We start from the raw sequence: 26,007 nt of genomic DNA on the forward strand, positions 1-26,007 counted from the left end.
GACGAGCGCCCTGTGGTCATCAAGGTATGTATGGTTTCAGGGACCTTCTAATGACTAGCTGGGGACACAGTAAGCATATTCCAGGCATCTGCTTCCCAAATACTATGCGGGTTTCTTAGTGCTACGTTATAGCACATGGAGGAACATATATATTCCACAAAGGAGAGAAGCAATACAATGTGGGCATTTTGTGAAATAGGCAGATTCTTTGAGGTACTGGGTGCCATTGACTGCACCTGCATTACCATCAGCACCATATCTGGTACACAGTAACAATGGTATATCAATCATAATGGAATCCAATCTGTTAACTGCTGGATGTTCTGCAATTGGCAGGGAAAAATATATATTGTGTCAGTGCACCACCCAGGAAGAGTCTAAGATTTTGGCAACTAGCAAATATGTGACTTATATCAGAGTTTTTTTTTGTTTTTTTTTCCGGGGTGACTTCCCCTAGGGCTTCTTATTAGAAATGCTAAATATACCTTGAAGCCATGACTCATGACACTGACATGAAACCCACACAACATGGCAGAGAATGCAAACAATACCACATTATTGCAGATGTGAAATACTATAAAATGTGCCTGGATTGAATGAATGCATACTTCCTCTGTTTAGATGCCTTTGGGTAATCAATTTATTAATTAGGTCAGATAACTGATTAATTAATTAATTAGTTTACTGGTTCGATCGGGTAACTGATTAATTAATTAATTAGTTTACTGGTTTTTGCTGGTGAACAAAGAAGGTTTCAAGGCTAGTTGTTTTGTACTGAAATTTAAATAGGCAGTAGCAAATCCACCCTAACATTATTCTAAAACTGAATTCTAAGCAGTCATAGTTACCCTTGACCCAGAGTCATTCCTGTCGTTATCATGGACCAGCACTTCCCTACTGCTTCTCAAGCCAGCCTGATTGAGATGGGTATCTTGAGACAGTGTGAGATTTATCCAATGCTGTCTGATGATCATCTGTTACTCAAACAGAAAAACACAGCCTGTGAGAGATGTACATATATAATATCCATGGATGTAAAAATCTCATACACAGTAAACTCAGACACCAGATTTGTTAGCAGTGCACCACACGTCACACCTCTCTAAGGCCAACACAGTACACATAATCCATCATATGCTGAGGTTCTGAAGATTAACTTGCCTAAACTTCAAAAAGACATCCAAAGCACAACACAGGCACAAAGCACACTCAGTATATTAAGCTTACTTCCTCACACAGCACAAGGAGTCCCAAAGACACAGATGCTGAGCCTGTAAGGCAGCTTCATCCCAACCAAACATTCTTGTTATATGTAACTCCATTGTAAGTCATACAGATGTACCTCTCACCAAGCTGCGCAAGGAAATCACGACAGCAAGTTTTTTGTCTGGTGTCAGGATGGGTGAGATCATGCATTCACTCAAGCCCTTGAGCAAAAAGTACTAGTATGACTCTGTCATAGCTCATGCCAGTGTCAATGACTTGAGGTGTACCTCCATGGATTACATGAAGAGATACATGATGCAACTCTCAGACTATGTGTCCAAGGCAGGTATGAGTCTAGCATTGAGCAGCATTCTACCTTCTCTAAGGATGATGCCACAATATGAGCAAAAAATAATTGACTTCAATAATTGGCTTAGTTTTGGTGTCATTCAAAGGGGGTCCAATATTTGTCAGCTTTGTTGGATATGATCAACAGAGCATGCTGCTTCACCAGGGATGGCCTGTATCTGTCCCTAATAAGGTTTCAATTGGCAACATTGTTCACCCCCATAATGACTTTTTAAGGCAATACCAACTTGGTAAACCTACCAACATAAGAAAACAAGCAAAGGACAATGTGAAAGTGTTACTGATCACTGCTAAGTACCTGAACAAGAAACTCCACTCCCTACAAGCTCTTCTCACCCTGGAAGACATTGACATCTGTGTAGTGACTGAAACATGGTTTAAAAGAGCAGAGAGCACTCTGGCTGTGCAGGGCTATAGTGCCTACCACTTGTTTAGACCAGCTACTGGGCAAGAGGGGAAAAAAGGTGGAGGTGTTATCAGTCTACATTCAGAAGAGACTCACATCAAGGCTGGTAAAGCAGTATGATGTACTAGAGCTTTTCCATGCCCAAATATTTATTTATTATTTATTTGATGTTTGTTGACCAGGTTAGTCCGACTGAGCTGGTGCCCTTTTTCAGAGGAGGCCCTAGGAGAAAAACACAATTGGACACAGCAATTTAAGATTAGTCATGGTACATTTATACAAAAATCAAGACAAGTAAGTACATGTTACACAAATGAAAGATCTAAACAATGTTTTCATGTCATATGTTATTTTCAAGTTCTGCAAGGTGCAGTTTACAAATCTTAATAATCCTAGTATTATATTTTAAATTTAATTTAATTTACTTTCAAAGTTAGCCAAGAGAAGCAATTTGTAATACTATGTACAAGGATCAAGTTTAAATGCAGTTTGAAACTGTTTACAAGACAGATTTTTATACAGCTGAAGAAAAGCAGTTAGGGGAGTAGTCCTTTGTTCAATCAGAATATAGAGTAGGAGGAGCATTTGATTGTTGGCGGTACTAAGACGGGATAATATAGGTAGAGGATCAGGTAGGATGTTTACAGTGGCATGTCCAGGCTTTAGTTAGAAAGCTGTTAAGAGCAGTTTTGAATATTGGTGAGTCGTTGATATTTCTAATTGACTGGGGGAGTTTATTCCAGGAAAGGGCTGGAGAGTAACTGTATATGTTCTATCCTATTGTTCTTTTTGGCTTGTGAATTGCTAATATATTTTGGTTGGAGCTTCTGACTGTCTTATGTGGAGTGTAGAGGGAAATAAGTGAAGAGATTGCAGGGCAGAAGGAGGGCTTGTATAGGATAGAATGTATGATAAGTAGTTGTGAAAGAAGCAGTTGTTGAGGAAATTCTAACAGTTTAAGGTCTTGAGAGAAACACTGGTGAGATTTAAAGGTCTGCTTGGGAGCAAATCTTGTAACTTTGTAGTAGGTGGTTTCTAGTTTAGTTAAGAGAGAAGTCTGGAGGTTGGTAAGGATTTGGGAGCTGTAAAAGAGACTAGTGAGAAGGTAGGCTTGGGTAAGGGAGAGTCAAGACTCCTTTGTTAGGACTTTTTTATTTGTTATTCGATACAGTTGTGGACGTGAAGGTCAAATTTGCAATGGTCATCAATAATGGCTCCCAGGAACTTAGTATGTATTTCACCCATGACAGTAGTGTTGTTAAGTGATGTGAAGGAGAAAGAGGGGTTAAGATGGTTAAGAGATTTAGGAAGGAACAGCAAGAGTTTAGTCTTCTTTGGGTTTAGTATTAGCTGTTTTTTGGTGAGCCAGTTTTCAATAGATGAGAAGGAGTTTTGTGTGAGGGTGTTCAGATCAGTGAGGTTATCAGAGATGGTGATGACTGTAGAGTCGTCAGCATATTGCATGAGGGATGATAGATGACAGGAAGTATATAGGTGGCTAGTAAAAATGTTGAACAGTAAGGGACCTAGTCCTGATCCTTGAGGGACTCCTGTCCTAATGGGAAGAGTGGCGGATAGTGAGGAGAGCCATTTGACAGATTGCTGTCTTTCTATAAGGTAGATGACAAACTAGGAGATAGTAGAACTTGAAAGATTTAGGTCAGAGAGTTAAGCAAGAAGTGGAGGGTGAGAGACAGTATCAAAGGCTTTTGAGAGGTCAAGAAAGAGACAAGAGACCAGTTTGTTGTCATCTCTGGCTTGTGATATAGTGTCAGTGAAGGAAATGAGGGCTGTTCTGGTACTGCAGTTTGGACGGAAACCATGTTGTGTAATGGTTAGTAAGGTTTGCTTGGCTTAGATATTTCATGATTTGTTTGTGTGTGCATTTCTCCAGCATTTTAGAGAGAGGGGACAGAATTGCTTTTGACCTGTAGTTTGAAAGTTCTGTGGAGTTACCTTATTTGTGGATGGGTAGAGTATAGATTTTTTTCCAGATAGCGGGTACTTTGGATTCTCTTAAGGAGCAGTTAGTAATGACAGAAATAGGAAGGGCTAGTGAGTTGGCAGCTGTCCTTAGGAATAGTGGAGGTAGGTTATCAGCTAAAGAGGAGCAAAGTTTCAGTTTCAGGAGGAGATATTTTATATAGCTTGTGGATGCTGGTTTCAGAGAGAAAATGTTGTATTGCTTGGGGGATGGGGGTCTAGAGGATAATCAGAGTTGGAGATTTGCATACGTTTACTAATGGTGTCTACAAAGAAGGCATTACATATGGATGCTGTTTCTTAAGGAGTGTTGTTTTTATAGGGTTTGGGGTTGAGGCTGTAGTAATTGATTTATAGATTTCCAGAATTTTTTAGGATTTCTGGCATGGGAAGTTTGGGATTTGTTGTAGTAGTTATGTTTGTCTTTGTTGATATGTCTTTTGGTAAGGTTACATAGTTCCTTGTAAGTTTGAAGGTGGGGAGGTGATTTTGTTTTAGTCCAGATTTTCCAGGCCTTGTCTCTTTGATGCATTAGGGAGCATGTAGGATGAGATAACCAAGGGGAGCTATGAGATTTAACTCTGATTGTTTGGACAGGGGCAAGGGAGTTCCATATGTTGAGAAATATGGAGTTAATTTTTTGGGCTACTTTATCAAGAGGTAAATGGGTTAATGACCAGTTAATTGAGGAGAAAATAGTATTGAAGGTATCTGAATGGAAGTTAGACAGTTTACGGCATTCCTTGAACTTATGTGGTTAACAATGTTGGGGGGAGAATTTATGTACTCTAACTGGAGAGTGATCACTTAGTGCATCAGATAAAGTTTCTGGGGAGTGATATTTGTTGGGGTTAGAGACTACTATCTAGTCTATGATTGAGCTGGAGTTGTTAGGTTTATTAACATGGGTTGGGGTAGAGATTAGTTGTGATAAACAGAGCAGGTTAATACTGCTGCTGGGGTAGCTAGAGGTCAGTGATAACTAATTAATGTTGATGTCTCCAAGGAGGATAGTTTCATGGGCTATATTATGTGTGTGCCTGGAGTGTATTTATTCTAGTAGAGTGATGTTGTCACTGGGGGTATGTATATTGTATTGTAATCATTAATATTGCAATTGGCTGTCAGGAGGTCAACAGGATGGAAAGAAGGGGGGCTGTTGGATAGGGTAAGGTGGTTGGAGTATATTATAGAAACTCCACTGCCTTTTTTATTAGGTCTGTCAAGATGTAGGATATTATAACCTGCAGGGAGGAATTATTTGTTAGAGATGTGAGGTTTGAAACAAGTTTCAGTGAGATTTATGATATCAGGGGAGTGTTGTGCCATCCAAGCATGGAATTCAGTTACTTTATTGAGTATGCTGTGGATATTCATTGAGTATAATGAATATAAGAATATACTTCAGTGTATGTTGCTTACCAATATGTTCAATATAATTCTTTTAACTGTAGTGAGGTTGTGTGTTTGGTAGTTTGCTCTGCCAGAGCGTGATAGCAGCTGACCGCAGACTGCTCCCATTACCCAGCCCATACCTTAGTCTCTAATAATACTATCTATTATTTCCTTAATTACCTAAAGTTTGCTGCCATTCCTACAATAGACACTAGGTGGCACCCTATACCAGGACTAGAGGGATACTTTGTAACTTTAAATTAAATCATGTTAAACCCCTTGTTTCAAGCTCTCCTACCAAGTTTCTATTCCTATCCTCTGCTAATCTCACCTAGTATATCTTTTACCCTGACCATAGTAGTGTTAGCAACTGCTGTCTACACTAACAATCTACAGTAACACTTACCTTGTAGCAGAAATCCTCTATAGCTATAGATTGTTTCTTTTTCACTTGTAGCTTGTCCTTCATTTGGCTCTACCCGCTCCGTTCGCCCTGTGGGCTCAGTCCGCTCCCCTACCCTACACCCAAATTCCACCCACCCCCACTACACCTGACCTTATACTTCCATAGCCACACCCCCAACCCTCTTCAACCAATCAGTCCACTCCATTTGCTATTTATCTATTAACAAGTTGGCTCCTTTTTGTTAATCCTATACTGTTCAACACCTGATATTCCCTCTAACAGCCCCACCACTCAACTGCTCTCTATTTTTTTCCAAATAGCTTCCTCCCCACCCCATATTCCCCACTATGTATAGTCACTCCTGGCCAACACACCTGAACTTTCTTCTCTTATCTATTGGGATTACCTCTCTACTGATATCTCATGGCCTAACTCACTATGAATCCCTAACATTTGCTATTGTTTAGCACCCCCTAAAACAAACTAACCCTCTCTCTTCAATAACCTCTCTAACACATAGTAACATAACATCCTCTTCATCCTACCTTCTTCCACAGTTTCATAGACTAACCCATATTAAATATCCCCAAATGAGAAAAGCAGACCCTTCTCTCAGTAAACTTGTAAAACTATCATTTAACCCTCATAATTGTTTACTGCTACATGGTGTCATCCACCCAAAGCCTGGTCCTAACTTTACCTCCCTTAAAACTTCATCAGCCAATACTACCACTCCTCTCACCCTCCCAAAAAGCCCAAACTCTCTACTAATAGGTCACCTCAACATACGTAGTGTAAACAATAAAATTACCCAGCTACACGCCCTATTAGACAGCTATTCCTTTGACATCTTATGCCTTGCTGAAACTTGGCTTAAACCCACAACTAAAGACAATGGCATTGTCCCACCAGGTTATAACATTCTCAGACTTGACTGTCTTAATAAAAAGGGTGGTGGGGTAGCAATACTGTTCAAATCTGAATTGATCTTTAAATTACTGATTAGCCCTGGCTGCTGTCCGTTCTTGCCCCCAGCGTTTCTTGACCTCTAGAATTCCCAGCTTCCCAACCTGCTACTCCTGAACCAGGACACTAAGTACCTGCCTACCTGATGACCAAGGACCCTTTCAAGCTACCTGCAGTCTCATCCTACTGCCTTCATATCCCTGTACCCTCACAGAAAAGGAAGCAAGAAAGTATGTTATTAACCAAGCCTGGCAATAAAAGAATACGTTAGTAACCTAACACTTCCAAGGTGGTTTAGAGAATGCTTCCCAGCCGGGACAGCCAGCAGCCTCACTCCCTCTACCCTCTACATGGTAACCAGTATTCCTTTCTCACCTCTATTCTTTCCCCTTAGCTGAATATATTGCCTTCCCAATTCCCTGCCTCGCCTTTTCCTTGAAGAAACCTCTGCTGCAATACAATATCTGTCCACTAGGTGGCACTAGTATCCTGCCTACCTTATATGCTTATCCCAGAGCTTATAGTATAATTATTTTCATTCCTCTGGCTTCCAACACTTAATTGTGACATAACCTCTTTCTTCCTCTTAGTTTTTTTACTACAACCATCCAACTGTCCTCCTACAACTGTAACAACTGGCTCCCTCACCTCTTTACGTACCTACCTTTGACTTACCTTCAGTAGTCTGCTTTCTTACTGATTGTTCTTCCTGGACTGTTCCCTTCATTTGTCTCCTGCTTTTCTCCTCACTCTCTACCCCTATCTACCTCATATCCTCTTCCTTTTCCCATAAATACCCTCAGCCCCTCGTGGCGCCATCTTTACATTACTGATTAGCCCTGGCTGCTGTCTGTTCTTGCCAGCAGTTCTTGACCTCTAGAAGCAAGTTATTTAATGCCTCTTTCTATGGTTATGGTGTTGGTTATATTTTGAAAACATTGCCTTGTGACTGTAACTGTATATCCTTCCTCACTGTTGTTATGCTTGTGTACTGGGTTAACTATACCTGAATGCCTCGCTGTATTTGCATTCACACGAGGAGCTGCTCTATGCTTCCTCTACTCTGTAGAGAGAGCTCAGCCGTAACGAACATAAAGTTTTTAGCCTTACATCAGCTAGTACATGCCATAAACGGCCAGAAATTCTGCTAATTGATTATAACACACGTGGTGCTGCTCTAGGCTTCCTCTACACTGTAGAGAGAGCTCAGCTGTAACAAAAATAAAGTTTTAAGCCCTATATCAGCTAGTACATGCCATAAACGGCCAGAAATTCTGTTAATTGATTGTAAATCAGTGCTGTAGCACTTTACCGAGTAGTCTGCAGAGAAATAAAAACTTATACAGCTTTACTTTGCACTAATGCCTAGCAGCTCTGCAAATAGGCTGCTTAAACTGTGCAGACATTAGTGAAGTACAAAACGAATACTTGGTTATAAAGGGACCATCTTGAATAACTCTTCAATATTAACTTTGACACTCTTAGTGAGTGTATGTGGCCTCCCCTTTACAATTGCTAGGACATAGTGACTTCATATCTAAACCACACATTCTAGCTATTCCGTTTTGTAATGGTCAGAAATTTTCTTTTCTTCACCTGGAATTCCTATTCTGTGTAGTCGCACATGGACCGAACAGATTCTGTGTTGGTTTGCCAGCAGAAAATCTCTCAAATTCACAACCTGGCTTAGTGCCTAAAGTAGTGAATATCATTTAGCTGCTCACATAGCTAGTATTTGACCCATTTTTAAGTGCTGTGCATGGGCTATAAAAGCAAGTACCATACTTGCCTAATTGATTAAATAGCAGAGAACTCACCTTTAAAACCTAGCTTAGTGTTCTTTCTTTTTTTTAGCCGCTCACATATCTAGTAAATTGCCCATATTTAAAGTGCTGTGCGTGGGCTACAAAAGCTAGTACCATACTTTCCTAATTAATTAAATAGCAGAGAACTCTCACCTTTTAAAACCTAGCTTAGTGTTTCTTAAAATTTGTGAACAATCACTTAGCCAGTGAACGGCCCAAATTTAAAGTGCTGGGCATTGGGCTACAAAAGCAAGCTCCATTTTTTATCTAATTGTTTAAATATTTAGGAAATTGTATTACAGTTTAATGATCAGGAGCGGTGCACTTTGCTATATTGACTAGCTTTGGTGCTTCAATTTAAAGCATTGTTACCATCTACCTGTTTTTCTTGGACAATTCTCTCACTTATATGTATCTCAGTAAGAACTAGAAATATCTGCTTACTCTAACTTAACTTGCTTTATGACATTCTAGTCTAGTATGTGAATACCTAGCTTAGCTGTCTGTTGAGATATGCTTACATTGTTTCAATTACTATCAGCATAATTGGTACCACCGTAATATTATTGTATTTTTTGGTTAAGTATGAGCATTTTGTGAATGTGTAATTGTGTCTTCTAGAGTTTTACTGCACTACTTCTGTCTAAATACATGCACCTGACTAACTTAGACAAAAGGTATATCTATCTTGCAATTGTTATTCCATGGTATCTATGTCTGCTGAGTGACAAAAATGATGTTTTACTTCAACTGCCTAGGATATTTGCCTGTACTTTTTACTAAAGGCTGCCTGTTAATTTCTTGCCTATACATTTTTCTCTCTCTCTCCTAAAAAGTTCCCAGCTTCCCAGCCTGCTACTCCTGAACCAGGACACTAAGTACCTGCCTACCTGATGACCAAGGACCCTTTCAAGCTACCTGCAGTCTCATCCTATTGGCTTCATATCCCTGTACCCTCACAGAAAAGGAAGCAATAAAGTATGTTATTAACCAAGCCTGGCAATGAAAGAATATGTTATTAACCTAACACTTCCAGGTGGTTTAAAGAATGCTTCCAGCCGGGACAGCCAGCAGCCTCACTCCCCCACACCCTCTATATGGTAACCAGTATTCCTTTCTGACCTCTATTCTTTCCCCTTAGCTGAATATATTGCCTTCCCAATTCCCTGCCTAGCCTTTTCCTTGAAGGACCCTCTGTTGCAATACAATATCTGTCCACTAGGTGGCACCAGTATCCTGCCCCACCTTATATGCCTATCCCACAGTTTATAGTATAATTATTTTCATTCCTCTGGCTTCCAACACTTAATTGTGTCATAACCTCTTTCCTCCTCTTAGTTTTTTTACTACAACCATCCAGCTGTCCTCCTACAACTGTAACTACTGGTTCCCTCACCTCTTTATGTACCTACCTTTGACTTACCTTCAGTAGACTGCTTTCTTACTGATTGTTCTTCCTGAACTGTTCCCTTCATTTGTCTCTACCCGCTCTGTTCGCCCTGTGGGCTCACTCTACTCCCCTACCCTGCCCCCAAATCTCACCCGCCCCCAGCACCTCTACATTTATTCTTCCCATACTCCTCCCACCCATATCAATTAACTAATCATAATCCTCTCCTCATTACCCCTCCCACTCTTACTCCTCCCACTCCACTATCCCATACCCCTCTCTACTCTTAGTCTCTTCCTCTCCTCCTTGTAAATTAATATGACCCCATCTACTTCCATACCTCTCCTCCTCAGTAGCCAGTTTACTTCCACTATAATACTCCCTTCAATACCCCCCATTCTAAACATGCCCTCCCCAATCTTCTATACTGTCCGGGTCCCTTGCTCCCTTGTTGTACTACTAATTCCTCTTTATTATGCTAGTTCTTACTCTTCCAAAGCACCCCATGCCTACCTTCTACTCAAACTATCGCTTACACTCACCTGCAACCACTTTTATGCACTCACTTCCACTCTATATCCTCTTCTCTTATTCCACCTAACCTACTGTACCTATTCTATCCCAAGCACTTCTCCACCACAACTAAAACTTTTACTCATAAACTACTGCTAGCCTCAAACAGCTTCCTATTATACAAACCCAAAAGGCTAAAAGTTATTTCCTGTAATGTCCTAGCCTTATCTGGAGATATCCATCCCAACCTCGGCCCTTGTTTTACTACAAACAACTCCTTCCCCCCACCCCCTACTTCTTGCACTACATATAACCCTTTTCCCCCATCCCCTTCTTCCTCTGCCTTCTCTCACAACGCTCTTACGTTCTTCACTATCAATGCTCAGAGCTTTAACAACAAAGTACACGAAGTACAAGCTTGGATTAGCCACAACCAACCTGACATCTTAGCCATCTCCGAAACCTGGCTAAAACCCCATATCGCGGACTCTGAAATCTTACCTCCTGGTTTCCATATCCACAGAAATGACTGATTAAATAAAAAAGGTGGTGGTTCTGCTCTAATCTACTCTAACCTTCTTTCCTTAATCCCTCTTCAAATCCCAACTTCACAATTCAAAAATACTGAACTAACAGCAAGTCTCCTACAATTGAATAAACATAAGAATATCTGCATTATTTCCCTATATATCTCCCCAGGCGACAACATCTCTACCCTTGAAAATATTCTTTATTGGGCCTCAACTGAAATAAAGTATGAAACTTACATTCTAGGTGACGTTAATATTGATTGGAATAAAATCAACACTCCTTCTCCCTCCCTATCCATTAACCTCTACAATTTCACCCAAGTAATCCACTCAACCACCCGTCCTAACAAAATTCACCACCCAGGATCCATCATAGACTGGATCCTAGTCACCCATCCAAACAAAATAATTCACTCTGGCACTATCCCAGACACCTTTAGTGACCATCTTCCTGCTTTCATTCATGGCTCAGCTAACTCCACCCAATATCAACACCATTACATTCCCACTCGTAATCTTAGCAACTTCAACTCCACAACTTTCTCAAACATTTTTAAACAAATGAATTGGCAAATCCTAAATACTCTTCCCCTTGACAAAGCTGTTGAACATTTTAACTCTGTCTTCCTAAATACTCTTAGCTCCCTAGCCCCTCTATGAAACAAACGAGTCAAAGCTAAATCTGCTCCTTGGCTGTCCAAAGAAACAAAACAAATCATGCACCTAGGGACAAATCCTGGAAGCTTTACCAGAAGAATAAAATGCCTACTACCTTGCTCCAATACACCCAACTCTGCAACCTTGTAAAAAAACTAATCACCATGGACAAAAAAACTACTACAATAAGCTTCATTCCAACAATAATAAGAACCCAAAACAATTCTGGAAATCAGTTAATTCCCTTCTCCATCCTGGGTCCAGGAATAATCCCTGCCCTGACCCAAGTATAACTGACATTGAACTGTGCTCACATTTCAACTCATTCTTTACAGAATCCATAGCTAATCTAACCAAAACTTTCCCGGACAACAATCCACACAACTCTCATTCTTCAACACCCAACAACCCTAATAACTGTCTCCCAATTTCCAGCTCAAACCAATTTTCAACCATTATTATAAAAAACTCATATCCAAACTAAAGCCATGCTCCAATACCCCTGATAACATACCCTCCTCCTTCCTCAAATGTGCTGCTGATGGTATTGCTCTCCCAATCAGTATCCTAATAAATAGATCCTTAAAAGAGTCATATGTACCCATACTCTGGTGCTCAGCCTACATTCTTCCACTTCACAAAGGAGGCAAAAACACAAATATTTCCAATTTCTGCCCCATTGCCCTACTCTCTCCAATATCCACAATTCTAGAAAAATGTGTCCACCACCAACTTATGCCTTTCTTAACGCAGAATCAACTCCTAACACCCACCCAACATGGCTTCCACCCTGACCACAGCACCATAACTGCCTTACTATCCTTCCTAGAAACAGTCAATCGAGCCCAAGATTCTGGACTCCTAGTATCCACAGTCCTCCTAGATCTCTCTAAAGCATTTGACACCATTTCCCACAAACACCTTCTCTTTCATCCCGCCAACCTTAATCTCTCCCCTAATACTCTATCCTGGTTTTCCAGTTACCTATCAGACAGATCTCAAGCTGTCAGATGGAAGAACTCTACCTCTTCTTTCTTACCAACACCCACCGGCATTCCCCAGGGGTCCATCATTGGACCCATGCTTTTCAACATCTTCATTAATAACCTTCATACTGTCATCCCTGACAAAACAGTTATCCAATACACTGATGACTCAACTTTAGTCTGTGCCACCTCTAACCTTCCTGAACTACTACTGACTAAAACCCAAATAACATTTTCTACCACTGAGAACTGGATGCACCAAAACCATCTCTCTCTCAACTCAAATAAATCTAAAATGCTACTTTTCCCTCCCTCCAGGGCTTTCTCTTATGACAAAAATGCTTTCAAAGTCCTAAGCCAAACCAACACTGCTATAGAAGTGGTCCCTTTTGCAAAACTTCTTGGCATTACCATAGATGAACACCTTAAATTCAATATCCACGTACAACAAAACATAAAGAAAATCCACCAAAAGTTAGCTATGCTCTATAGGAATAACCTCTTTCTCTCCAACTCAACTACCTACCTTCTACCCTCTTTACTATATGGAGCCCCTCTTCTAACTAATCTGTCTCCTTCCAACACCTCCAAACTTGAAAATTGCTATAATAAAATCTCTAAATTTGCACCTAAATCCAAAACCTCTACTCATCACTGTCTTAACCTACAATCACTGAACTGGCTAGAACTCTCTAACCACCTAGACTATCTTCAACTAGCCACCGCTCACAAATTAATATTTTACCCAGATAAATGCCCAGCCTTAACAAACATCCTTCCCCCATACATCCCAAACAGATCTCTGAGATCTGAACACCAAAATTTTATTTCTATCCACAAACCCAAACGACCTGTTGGCCAACTTCTACTCTCTTTCTCTCTAGGCAAGAAATGGAACTCTCTCTCTCTCCTTCACTTAGGACTATACCAAACTCAGAAACCTTCAAGACCAAACTTTTCTCATCCAAACGGAAATGTTCCTGCTTACACCCTACCTAAATTTAAGGGAATTCCCCAATGAGCTCTTCATACTCCTTGCTCCAATCTTCCCTCATGCTGCTCTTAATGGAAATACCTGTAAACTGTGTTCTCTATTATCTGTTAACTGTGTTTTATGATGTACATTTTATGCATTTGCATTTCCTTAGTGTATGAATTTTATACATGTATTTTACCTTTAACATTATGTAACCATTATTGTATTACTTATGGAGCTTTTCTCCCCGAGCCTCCACTGAAAATGGGCACTTTCTGGCCCAGTGGACTTCCCCGGTAATAAAACTGAAAATAAATAAATAAATAAATAAATTGAAGGTCACATCACTAGATATACATCCACCACCACCTAATTATGCAGAAATTCTTACCTCTAAGCTACAAATGAATTCAAATAAAGCTTTATACATTATTTGTTCATAAATCCCTCCAGGAAATAACATCAGTACTCTTGAAAATACCCTTAGCTGGCTTTCCAGGTCCCTACCTCAAGAAAACATACTCCTTGGAGACTTTAATATTGACTGGAATGGCTGTACCTCTGCCAACTCTACTACTCATATAAACCTCTTTAACTTCCATCAAACCATTACCTTCCCTACCTCCCTGCAAGAAACAAACCACCTTAGACTGGATACTAGTAAACAGTAACCCCCTTGCTTATGAAACAGGTATACTCCCTGACGATATAAGCAGCCATTCTCTTACTTTCATTTCTAGACAAAAGACCCACATTCACAGTCAAATAGCATTTAGAACTACCAGGAACAAGAAAAATCTCAACCCAGTTAACTTCCAAGCTGAGCTCAAAGCTTGTTATTGGTCTCAACTAAAATACCTACCTCTTGACGAAGCCGTTTCATTCTTTAACAAAACATTTTTGCAAATCCTAGATCACCATGCTCCCACTTGCACTGTTAGAATTAAAAACAAACCGGCTCCCTGGCTCTCTAAGGACACCAGGCTAAACATTCGGCTAAGAAATAAACTCTGGTCCAAATGGAGAAAAACTAAAAATCCAACTGACCACCTAAAATTTAGACAACTTCATAATACCACAAACTAATCTATATACCTTGACAAAAAAAACTACTACCTCAAACTCCAACAGACCCAACAGCAAAATCCACAAAACATTTGGTCAGGAATAAATAAACTACTCCACCCAGGACAGTCCAAAACATCTACCCCCTTCTAACTTAACTCAAACTTCTCCCAACCAAATTGCTGACACCTTTAATATATTTTTCTCTGAAACAGTCCAATCACTAGCAAATACCTTGCCACCTGCAACCACCATCAAATTACCCTCACTACCCACCTTGCCCCAAACATTCAACCTCCAGCCTGTTCCAACATCTCTCATACATTCCCTGCTTCTAAAGATTAAACCATGTACACCATCAGCTGACCTCCTCCCAGCTGAATACCTGCAAATTGCAGCAGGTGTACTTGCTTACCCTATTTTTATCTTAATAAACAGAACCATTTCTGAATCCTATGTCCCATCCATCTGGAAAGTCTCACATATCATCCCTTTGCATAAGGGAGGTACCTCAAATGAATTAGCAAACTTCCGCCCCATAGCCCTTCTCTACCCCTAGCAAAATTATGGAGAGATGTATCCACCATCAACTACTGCATCATCTCCTCCAAAATAACCTATTAGTGGACTGCTGACATGGTTTCAGGCCACACCATAGTACCACAACTGCTCTTCTATTCTTTATAGACTGCATTAATAAAAATAGGAGTTTTAAAGTGCTATCCTCTGCCCTTTTCAAGAACCTCTCAAAGGCCTTTGATATGGTTAACCACCAACTATTGATAGGTATACTTAAATCACTTTCCCTTGATTCTCAATTAGTACAATGGTTCCAATCCTACCTGGAAATCAGAAAACAAGCAGTCCTGTGGGACAACAACTTATCCTCTCAGCTTCCAATCACCCTTGGAGTCCCACAAGGATCAATTCTTGGACCACTCCTCTTCACTATTTTCATTAACGATCTGAAAACCTCCATTCCCCAAACTGCATGCATTCAATATGCCGATGATTCGACCTTGATATGTACTGCATCCTCCCCAGCTCAACTACAAATGAGTACACAAACAATCTTTACCATAGTAGAAAACTGGTTCCATCAAAGATGTCTCCTCCTTAACCCAAAAACACTAAATTATTACTGTTTACACCCACACAGAAGCCCCCCCCCATAAATTTCATACTTACATCAAATAATGACACAGAAATTGCTCCTGACACCACCACCAAACTCCTTAGTGTAAAAATAAATAACAATCTTAACTTTAACACACACATTAGCTCAACTATTAAATCAGTTAACAGAAAACTTGGATTCCTTTATAGAATCAAACCCTTTCTCACAGCCTCAGCTAAGATTTCTATTGCCCAAACCCACCTCATTTCCCTTTTCTTTACACCTCTCCTATCTATACTAACCTATCCAAAAGCAATCTGAATAAACTAGCAACCTCCTACAACAACATAGCCAAATTTGCCACTGGTACCCCTTTCCGTACCCATCATTGCCATAATCTTAAACTTCTAGGATGGCTGGAAGTACAAAACCAACTACTTTTCCAGAAACATATTTTTATCCACAAAATTTTACATCATCCTACAAATAGTCCCATACTCTGTAACCTTTTTAATTCCTATAAAAATCTTCCAACCTTAAGATCCGCTAAGAAGCTACGAGTAGCCACCATAAAATCCAACAACAAATCCGGGGATTGCCTGTTCTCTAATGCTGTTGGAAATACTTGGAACAAACTTCCAAGAGAAATTACATCCCTTACTTCCACCAACCTTTTCAAGAAACAATTGAAAATCTTCATTAAAAATAAATAGCTCTGCCCCTGCTCCAATCCTGACTGACACTATTTCTCCATTTCTCTAAATATGTATCCACTAAACAACATTTTTCTGGTTCTTCACTATCTTCTACATTTTTTCTTTGAATCAAATAATTTTTTTCTTTCTTTTATTCCCTCTTTATTGTGCTGTGTAAAGTCATGTACATTAAATGTTTGTGTTTATTTTTTTCTATACAACTGGATAAGACCAGTATGTTTTTTTTCCTATTTGTAACTTTAAAACTGTTGCTAAAACATATTACTAATCAGTTTCATACTTATTATTTCCGAGGTTCCGGCCCCATTGTGCTGTGCTTTTTTGGTTTCATACTTATGTAACTGTTTTTTGTTTTTTTGCCACTGTTTTTTTGTGGACCCTATGTATAATTTTTTTTCTCTGAGCTTTTCTCCTCGGGCCTCTACTGAAAATGGACATATATCTAGTTAGACTAGCCCGGTTAACAAATGTAAAATAAATAAATAAATAAATAATAAAAAAATCATGATAATTGCTTTGCAGGGTGTTGCAGGTGAGGAGTACTAGGTTGTGCTGTTGGGTTTTTAGGGAAGGGAGGGGGATTTGGTCCAGGATTGGGGTGAATGTCTCCAGAAGGGAGCAGAGTGCTATGAGGATAGGTAGAGGTTGGGAGTGAGAAGTAGTTGGAATGGCATTTAGACTTTATTTTTGTGGAGACTGGGATGTGGGAGGAGATTTTGATTACAATCAGAAAAGTTCCATACCATATATTAGCTAGCTATAGAACTCTCTCTATGACAAAAGAAAGCCACAACACCTATTAACAGGGGAATCCCTCTGTATTAAACCAATAGTGTTTTCTTAAGTGCTCTAAACTATCCAACTGTAGTGTGGGCAACCTACACCACCACCAGTACACAAGCACAGAGATTCCTAGACTTTGTCAATACGAATGCCCTGGTACAATTAGTCAGAGCATCCACTAGGGGTAATAACATCTTGGACCTTGTCCTTACTAATGTGGGAGCATCTTGCACTATCTATTACAGATCTTCATCACTTGTTAGGTCTGACTATAAAGCAGTCTCCTTCAAAATAAAAACTGAAACCTGAGATCCCTTTCACCCAAGGTACTTTTAGAAATTTCTTTTAGACAAACGAGCTACTCCTAAGTAATACATTGGCAAGCTTCAAATCCCCCACCAAATCCAGTTAACTCCACTGAATACACAGACATGTACAAACCATATGCAAACAGCTGCATAGATGTAGCTGTACCCCATAGAAACAAGTACAGGGAAAACCCCAGATACAAACCCACCATAGCTCTCAACTTCTCAGCATAGGAAATCTGGACAAAGCTTAAAATAATGGGGGTACAAAGGTCCAAAAATAGGGATAAATTTTAAATAATGGTATTATAAAGTTAGAAAATTGTTAGAATATCAGGTGTTGTGTTAGCATGCATTTTCTAAAGGATATGATGTCTGAAACTCAAATGTATGTCATTATTTAGCGAAGTCAATCATCAGTAATTTGCTAGAACATTTATGCAGAAAAAAACGAAAAATATAAGGCAAAAATCTGGACATTCTTTGAAAATCGGGACAGTTGAGAGGTATGAAACCCGCATGGCGGAACCTTAACATCAACCATCTTTATAATAAAAGGAAAATAATTTTGACCAAAAGTAAGAAGTGTAATTTCCAGAATATTAGAGCCCTTGTCATGAAAATAAACAAACAACTCAAGGAGCTTAATAAAACCCACCAAAGCCAATTTTGAGGCCAAAATAGTTACCCAAGCCAAAGATAATCACAAGGCATATTTGAGTTATGTTTGTAATCTCAAAAGAACAATGCAGCAATGCGTTGAGCTGATTGTAAATGATGTAACCTGCACTGAGGTTGAAAATATAGCTGATAAATTTAGCTCTAACTTTGCCTCTCTCTGTCTCTCATCCTCTCCCTTCCATCTGTCCCTCAGGATATACCTGAAACTGGTCAATTCCAGCTATTGCACAAGACCAGGTCCTAAAAGTGTTATCAAAAGCTAAAAATACTGCAATGATGGGTCATGATACTATTTATGGATGCATCACAAATAGCATGAAGCATGAGTCCAATGGAGAACAGCTATGATCATTCCTAAGGGAGGCCTTCCAGAGTCCAAGGCAATTACAGACCCATAAGTCCGACCAGCCTCATATGCAAAGCCATGGAAAGATTTATCATGGAATTAATCAATCAATCAGCACATAGGGAACATCCAACACTGGACTCATCTCAGTTGGGATTCATCAGGGGCAGGTCATGCTTACTCAACCAGGTGGATTTTTTTTAAAAGGTCACCAAAGCAATGGATGAACGTAAAATAGGATACACCACATACTTCAATGTGGCCAAAGCTTTTGCCAAAATTTCCCACTTCGGCAAAGTATAGTAGTTAAATAAATTGGGAATAAACCCCTATGTCACTCATCAGATTGCCATCTAGCTCACAGATAGGAAATCAAAACATGGGAAGTTACCTCTACAAAAATACAACTTAACAGTGTAGTCACACAGGGTTCTGTGCTGGAACATCTCCTGTTTGGCATCTACTTTTCTGAAGTAAAAGCCAATGTTAAAGGCCTCTAGCTGACTAACTTTGCAGATGACTGCAACCTAGGAGCAGTCATTGAATCTCCAAATGACTTAGCAATCATGCAGGAAGGTTTGTCTGAAATAATTAGCTGGTGTTAAAATCATATTTGGAAGGTAAATGCCACAAGAAAAAAATAATTATTGTAACCTTAGAGAAGTCATCTACGCCAGGGAACTACCACACTGACAGCACATTCCTAAGAGTTAACCCAATTGTTTGGGGTTTGAGAACTTACGTAGACAGTGACCTAACTTTTAATCAAAATGTGTCTATTGTTTTAAGAAAGTCCTCCTGTATTGCACAGCTTATAAATAGGGTCTATTTTATATATTCGAACGCTTAAATGTTCGAATCACTAAAGGTCGAACTTTAGTGATTGAGCATTTAAATGTTCGAATATATTAAAAATTAATATTTAAAAGAAAAAAAGTAAAACTGAAGGGTTTAAGCTTAAGCAGGGGGCAAGCCCCCCTACAGCCCTTACATGGGGGGCTGCACCCCCCCACTACTTAAGTATACCAACTCCGAGAGCGCACTTTGCAGCCCTTACATGGGGGGCTGCACCCCCCACTACTTAAGTATACCAACTCCGAGAGCACACTTCAGTGTGCTACAGTGAGGAAATGGAAAATTTCCCATTTCCTACACTGTAGCGTGACCTTGGAATTGGTATATTTAAGTAGCGGGGGGTGGGGGGTGCAGGGGCAATTGCCCCCCCATGCTTACACCCTTTAGTTTTACATTTTTTTTAATATATTTGAACATTTAAATGTTTGATCACTAAAGTTCGCTCTTTAGTGATTCGAACATTTAAGCGTTCAAATATATAAAATAGACCCAATAAATAAAGGGATTATGTCTACATCTAGGGATGCCATTGTTCACCTTTACTCAACCCTTTAGGCCAGTCATTGAATATAATGCCCCCTTTGGCATGTATCTGTCCAGACACGTGCAACAACTGGAACATCCACAGAGATACCTTACTAAAAGGATACAAGGCCTAAACAACACTATACACTATACTTGGTATGCTTCAGACTGTTAAGTGGTGATCTGTGTCTGGTATACAAGGCATCCTCCAGCCCATTACTGATAGATTTACTGCACATCAGAAATTTAAATGGCATCAGAAATACTTGGTCTAGAGATCAAGCTCTCTTCTGCAACATCAACAGAATGGTTTGGAGGGACAGGTTTATTTTGCAGAGGATACTGCTGCTGTGGAACAGACTCCCAGTCCTTATAAAACAAACTTCATCCCTGTACATTTTCAAGTGCAAATTAAATCTATGGATGGGAAACAGAAAATTTACCCCAGGAGTGCACCCTGCACTCCTACTGGACAGATGTAGCTCCTAAATGCTTTATCCCATGCATGGGTCCTCTCAAATTATCTATGGCACGATCTTGGTTACTCTCAGGGCTAATATATTATTGACCATGGGATTGATAAGGCCAATCTATACCCAAATGGGATAGGTTATTTTGAGCACAAAAAAGGGAAATTAGCCAGGCTTTAAATGGTCTGCCAGGGCAGCTAGCCTAGTACTTACCTAGGATCCTATTAACCTATGGTAGTTCCTTGTACTATGTTCCAAAAACATGCAGTATGAGATTTATTTATTTATTTATTTATTTATTTATTTATTTATTTATTTATTTATCTGGCATTTGTCGACTGGTTAGCCTGACTGGACAATAGCCCTTTTTCAGCAGAGACCCGAGGAGAAAAGCTCCAATAACAAAAAACAGAAAAAAAGGTAAATAACATGGAAAAATATACATATGAGCAGACTGTATCAATACTAAGCATATATAGTATTAAGTTCAAGAATGTCAGAGAAAGTATACAAATATTCAAAAATAATGTACAATGTATACATCATGACAGAGTACAGTCAGTGTTGTAAATACAACGATATAGAAAAATATCATAAGAGTGTTAACATAGTGTAAGGAAGCACAGAAACTATTAGCACAGTATAATAAATATATGGATATATCCCATACATGCAAAGTTAAACAGCATGATGGTATTCAGACAGATACTGCAGGGTATAATTATCAGGGGAAAGGATTGTTGGGTTCACAACTATGGACTAAATTAGACAAAACACAGAGTAACAATGATGCATACAATACTACAACAAGGCTATTCTACGGAGTGTGTCGACTGGCCACACTGTGCATAAGATACAGGCTATCCTGGTAACAGAGCACTGATGACAGGGCACAGTTGCCATCATATGCTGAGAGTGGGAGGACTACAGTGATAGGTGGAAGCAACAGACACTATGAGAAGCTAATGATGTTGGTGAGTCTTGACTTGCTGAGTGTGGTGAGATGAAATGACAGTTCAGGGAGGGGATGGTATCTCCATTGTGGTGTATATGGGCAGAGGTGGGAAGTCATATTGGGTGTGAGGGTGAGTATATGGACACAGCTGCAGAATTGAATGGTCCAGGGTACCCTCAGTTGGCATGTGTGCTGACCGTGCATAAGGAACGTCACTGCATGATCTGCAGCTGGCACAGACGATAGTGTACTTTCTGAGCATAAGCAGCAAGATGGACATGGATAGGTTCTGCACCTAAATCCATCTATGTGGTATACCACAGTACCCTTAGAACTGGTAGTTAGAGTGGAGAATGTGGGTGCTATAGAACCTAGACTGTCTCTTGAACATCCCGCAGTAGGCCACAAGAATAGCAATTCCTACAGTTTGCAGCTGCACATAGGCAATTTGAGGATACAGGCTTCCATGTATCCCTTATAAAATGCTACATAAATGGGCAAAGCTTTCTCTGATGCCATCCCACAGACCATATACCACCTCATTCAGCTCTGCAGTGGTTGTGGTATCATCAGCCTGTGCCTATACGATTGCCTTGTACATTCATTATGTGATGGCCATGGAGATATACAACTTGAATATGGAGCAGGAAACAGTGCACTGGTGGTCACCAGTATGTTGGCCCCTACATCCCTCCCAATGCTCATTGAGCTTCCAGCTTCCACTGACGTCTAGGATATAGGGGATGAGTGTGTACCCTGGGCTGCTGTGACATCCAATTCCTGTCCTATATCTCTATCCTGAGACTGAAGGATGACCTACAGCAATACAGGAGGGAGCCGGTGATATGCCTGCCATGTTACCCATGCCTGACAGTGTCACTGTGGTTGCAGACTGAGCTAGACAGAGGCAGCCATCATCATCATCATAAGGCTCAGCTATTTCCCTTACAGCAGTCGTACTGATATCCATGGAGGAGGAACCAAATACAAAAGCACATAGAAAACAGATACTTCCAAGTGTATCAGTGCTACCTTATAACATTTCCAGATCCTAGTGAAGTAACAGCTGTAAAGCTAAATAGCATGCAAAAAATATAGGCAATGTTACTTGTGCAGACTGATGTTCTTGTAGGAAAATGACCATATTCATTATGACTCTGGTTCTGGTACCAGCATGCTGCCCTTCATTACATATGTGTAAGGTCTATAGGTATGTATCACAGAGAATATCACTTTTATAGATTGTCTTCCACGTCACATAACGCAATGCACATTTCTTTCTTTATTCAAATGTAATTTGGATGAATGGATGGGTAATTGCAAATTCATCCCTGGTTTAGCACCCCTGTGCCTTATGGACAGGGGAACAGAAGTGTTCTAACATATCCTCACTTGGCCTGTCTCTGGGTTATTCGTGTGCAAAATATAATGGCTAAAACCTACCATGGGATTGTAAGGCTGGGCTTCTTATGGATCTCACAGATCAATAGCCTAGTTGTTGGTAAAGTTCAGCACTAGTGTCAAGACCTGCACTGCATATGAGGAAGCTGTAACGCTCCCCAGACAGAGATGCCAGGAACTACTCCATATCTGTTAGGAATGACTGCATAGATGGACCCCACCATGTCAGTGCAGCTCAGCATGTAAATGCATTGCTTTTCAGTTTGCATATTCTGAAGGGTGTGGATTCAAGCCCTGATTGGGATGTATATTGGCACAACACTGTGACAGTGGACTGGATGTTTCATGGCCACTGCATTATAGTACTTATAAAATAGCCAGGCTCAGGTAGTGATTTTCTGATCTATACTCTTTGTTAATCTGTTAACTGATACCTGTGCAATTAATAGCCCCCCCCAAAAAAAAAAAACACCACCTCCCACTATGGATTCCCAACCTGATTTAGCATCTTCTTTATCCAGCCTACTAGCATTTGATTTTCTGAGACAGTGTAGCAGCTACTTCATGCTTAATTACAATCCACTTCTAAAACATAGTGGTTCTATTCATGACAGATGTACCTGTTTATCAACATTGAAGGCTAATATCTCTGTTCCACCCACTGTCATTAAGAGCACCACAACCACACTGCATTACCACATCACCAAATCACTAGAACATTGTTTTTATATATACGTGTAGAGGTAATAAATAAATCATTGTGTGAGCCTTCTAGGCCTCCAAGACAACCTATTAACTAACCTCAGCCATGTAGCACAGATACTAATACCACAACAACATCTGCATCCACATCTTCTGTTATTTGGGAGTCACCTGTGCTACAAGCCTGTACACTTAAGGACCCATATGACTGCAGTACATCCCAGAAATGTCTTAGTCATTGGAAACACCTAAGAAAGATATACAGACCCAACACTTACCAGGTTGGCTAAGGATAGAGTGACAGTTAGCTGTATCTCTGTTGCAAGGATTAGGGATATCACTAGGGCCCTTAGGTCCCTGCACCACCCCAGAATTATTACAACAGCAACAAACAAAAATAATGGACATCGAAACATCTCCCTCTGATATAGATGGAAGGTTGAAGGAAGAAGAGAACCAAAGTGAATTTCTCTTGCAACAAAATAACTGGTTAATCAACAAGATAGATGATTTAGAAAACAGAGAAAGACGCACAAATATCAGAATATTTGGTCTTCCGGAGAAAGTTGAGGGTGAGGACATCATCTTATTTTTAAATTCTTGGTTGCTGGAAATCTTAGACCTAAAAGAAGGACTGTCAAATGGCATAGAGAGGACTCACAGAGCCATAGGAAAACCTGCATCATCCTCTCCTAATACTTCTCCTAGAGAAATTGTAGTAAAGTTTTTATCATACCTTGATAAAGAGCTTATACTGAAGTCAGCATGGAGGAAAAATCCTTTAAAGTATAAGCAACACCAAATAAGATTCGATAATGACTATTCAACTAGAGTACTGGGCTTAAGGAAGAAAGCATGGCCACTTGTAAAATTTCTGAAACAAAACAAAATCAAAGCTCAACTTGCATACCCTGCGAAAATCAAGATTTTTTGCTCAAATGAAATGAGAACCTTCGACGACATAGAAGAGGCATCTTCCTTTATCAATAATAATAATATAATCACAATTCCAGAAGAAATGGACTGGTCAACATCTAATTCATTGAAAAGATCCCAAGAAAAAAATTCCTGGACTGATGTAAAAAAGAAGAGACAAAGAACTGAAATAAAAAATGCAACAAACTTAAATACTCTCAAAGAATCTAATAAAAAATGAAATATACACTAAAAGGACTGAAACTAAAATATATGTACATTTATTTATTTTAGTTGTTTATTAATCATAATCTAGTTTGTTATTCTCTTGCTTTTCTTTTATAATATAGTGATGTTTCTAACTCTACTTACCATAAAATGAAACTGCTTATATCAATTAATTAGCACAAAACATCCACAACAAATATAGATGTGTAATACTATAAAAATTATATCTCTTAAAGAACTAATTTTCAATCAAATTGACAGTCTTGATGGGATAGAATCATAAACAGGAAGTAGAGAGGGGAAAGAAAGGAACAGTGAATAATTTGAATGTTTCCATCAAGAAATATTGACATATAATACGTATAGGTATTTATAACCATTAGGTTTCATGTAAATATAAAATGTCAGACAAAAAACTGTTATCATTAATAAATAATATAAGTATAGTAGCTATATAATTGTTTGGGATGATGAGAGGAGGGTAATATTGTGAGTGCGAACATTGAGTGAAGAGTTATTGTTTTTTTACTTTCCCTTGATGTCGAACACTTTATTGTTTCAGTTTAAAGCATCATTTCCTTTCACGAACTATCTGACGAGAATGTGGAAAAATAACAGCTGTCTACAAGAAGCCACGAGCTCATATAACTGTCAAATACATTTGCGAACACACAAACAGCATTCTTGTAGTCACTCAACATCATAGTAGTCTTAATAGCTTGTGCTTAAGCTCTGATAGGGTATGGTGATGTAAAAAGAATGAAAGCGAACAGAATTCAGTGTAGAGCCGCTACGGGGAGGAGAAAAAAATATATAGTACGAGTGAAATCTGTCTTTTTCGGACTATAACAATTGTAGAATGCAATGTGAAAAGAGATCTTGGTGCTTTTTCTTTAGCGGAGTGGCACTTGGGATGAGCGATTGATGCCGACTCAGTACTTAATGGTTTTCCTGCTTTTGATTTGTGTTACTACACACATGGGACCGCACCAGTAACAATACCAGAGGGAAGGGATGAGCAAGAGTAGAAAGAAAGAAAAAAAAAGCAGCACTCACATCAGATGAAGTGTATATATTGGCAGCAGCCCTGTTAAGACTTTCTGACCATCTTCATTCACCCTTCTTAACGGAGGTTACTATTTGACAATATCATTTGCCCTCAGTGTCAGTGTATGCACCCTGACAGATATATACATGTTAGGAAATTCACTATAGTGCAGTGATGACCGCAGGGTAAATCTTAGCGGAGGATGGTTGGCAATGGGCTCGTATCAGCCCCACCTTTTCCTGGTGACTCATAGAAGAGATCCAACATGTTGCTAGAAAATTATAATGGATTGCATACATAACAT

Source organism: Protopterus annectens, chromosome 12.part0 (assembly GCF_019279795.1).
Source record: "Protopterus annectens isolate FY-2018-M chromosome 12.part0, PAN1.0, whole genome shotgun sequence".
NCBI lineage: Eukaryota > Metazoa > Chordata > Ceratodontiformes > Protopteridae > Protopterus > Protopterus annectens.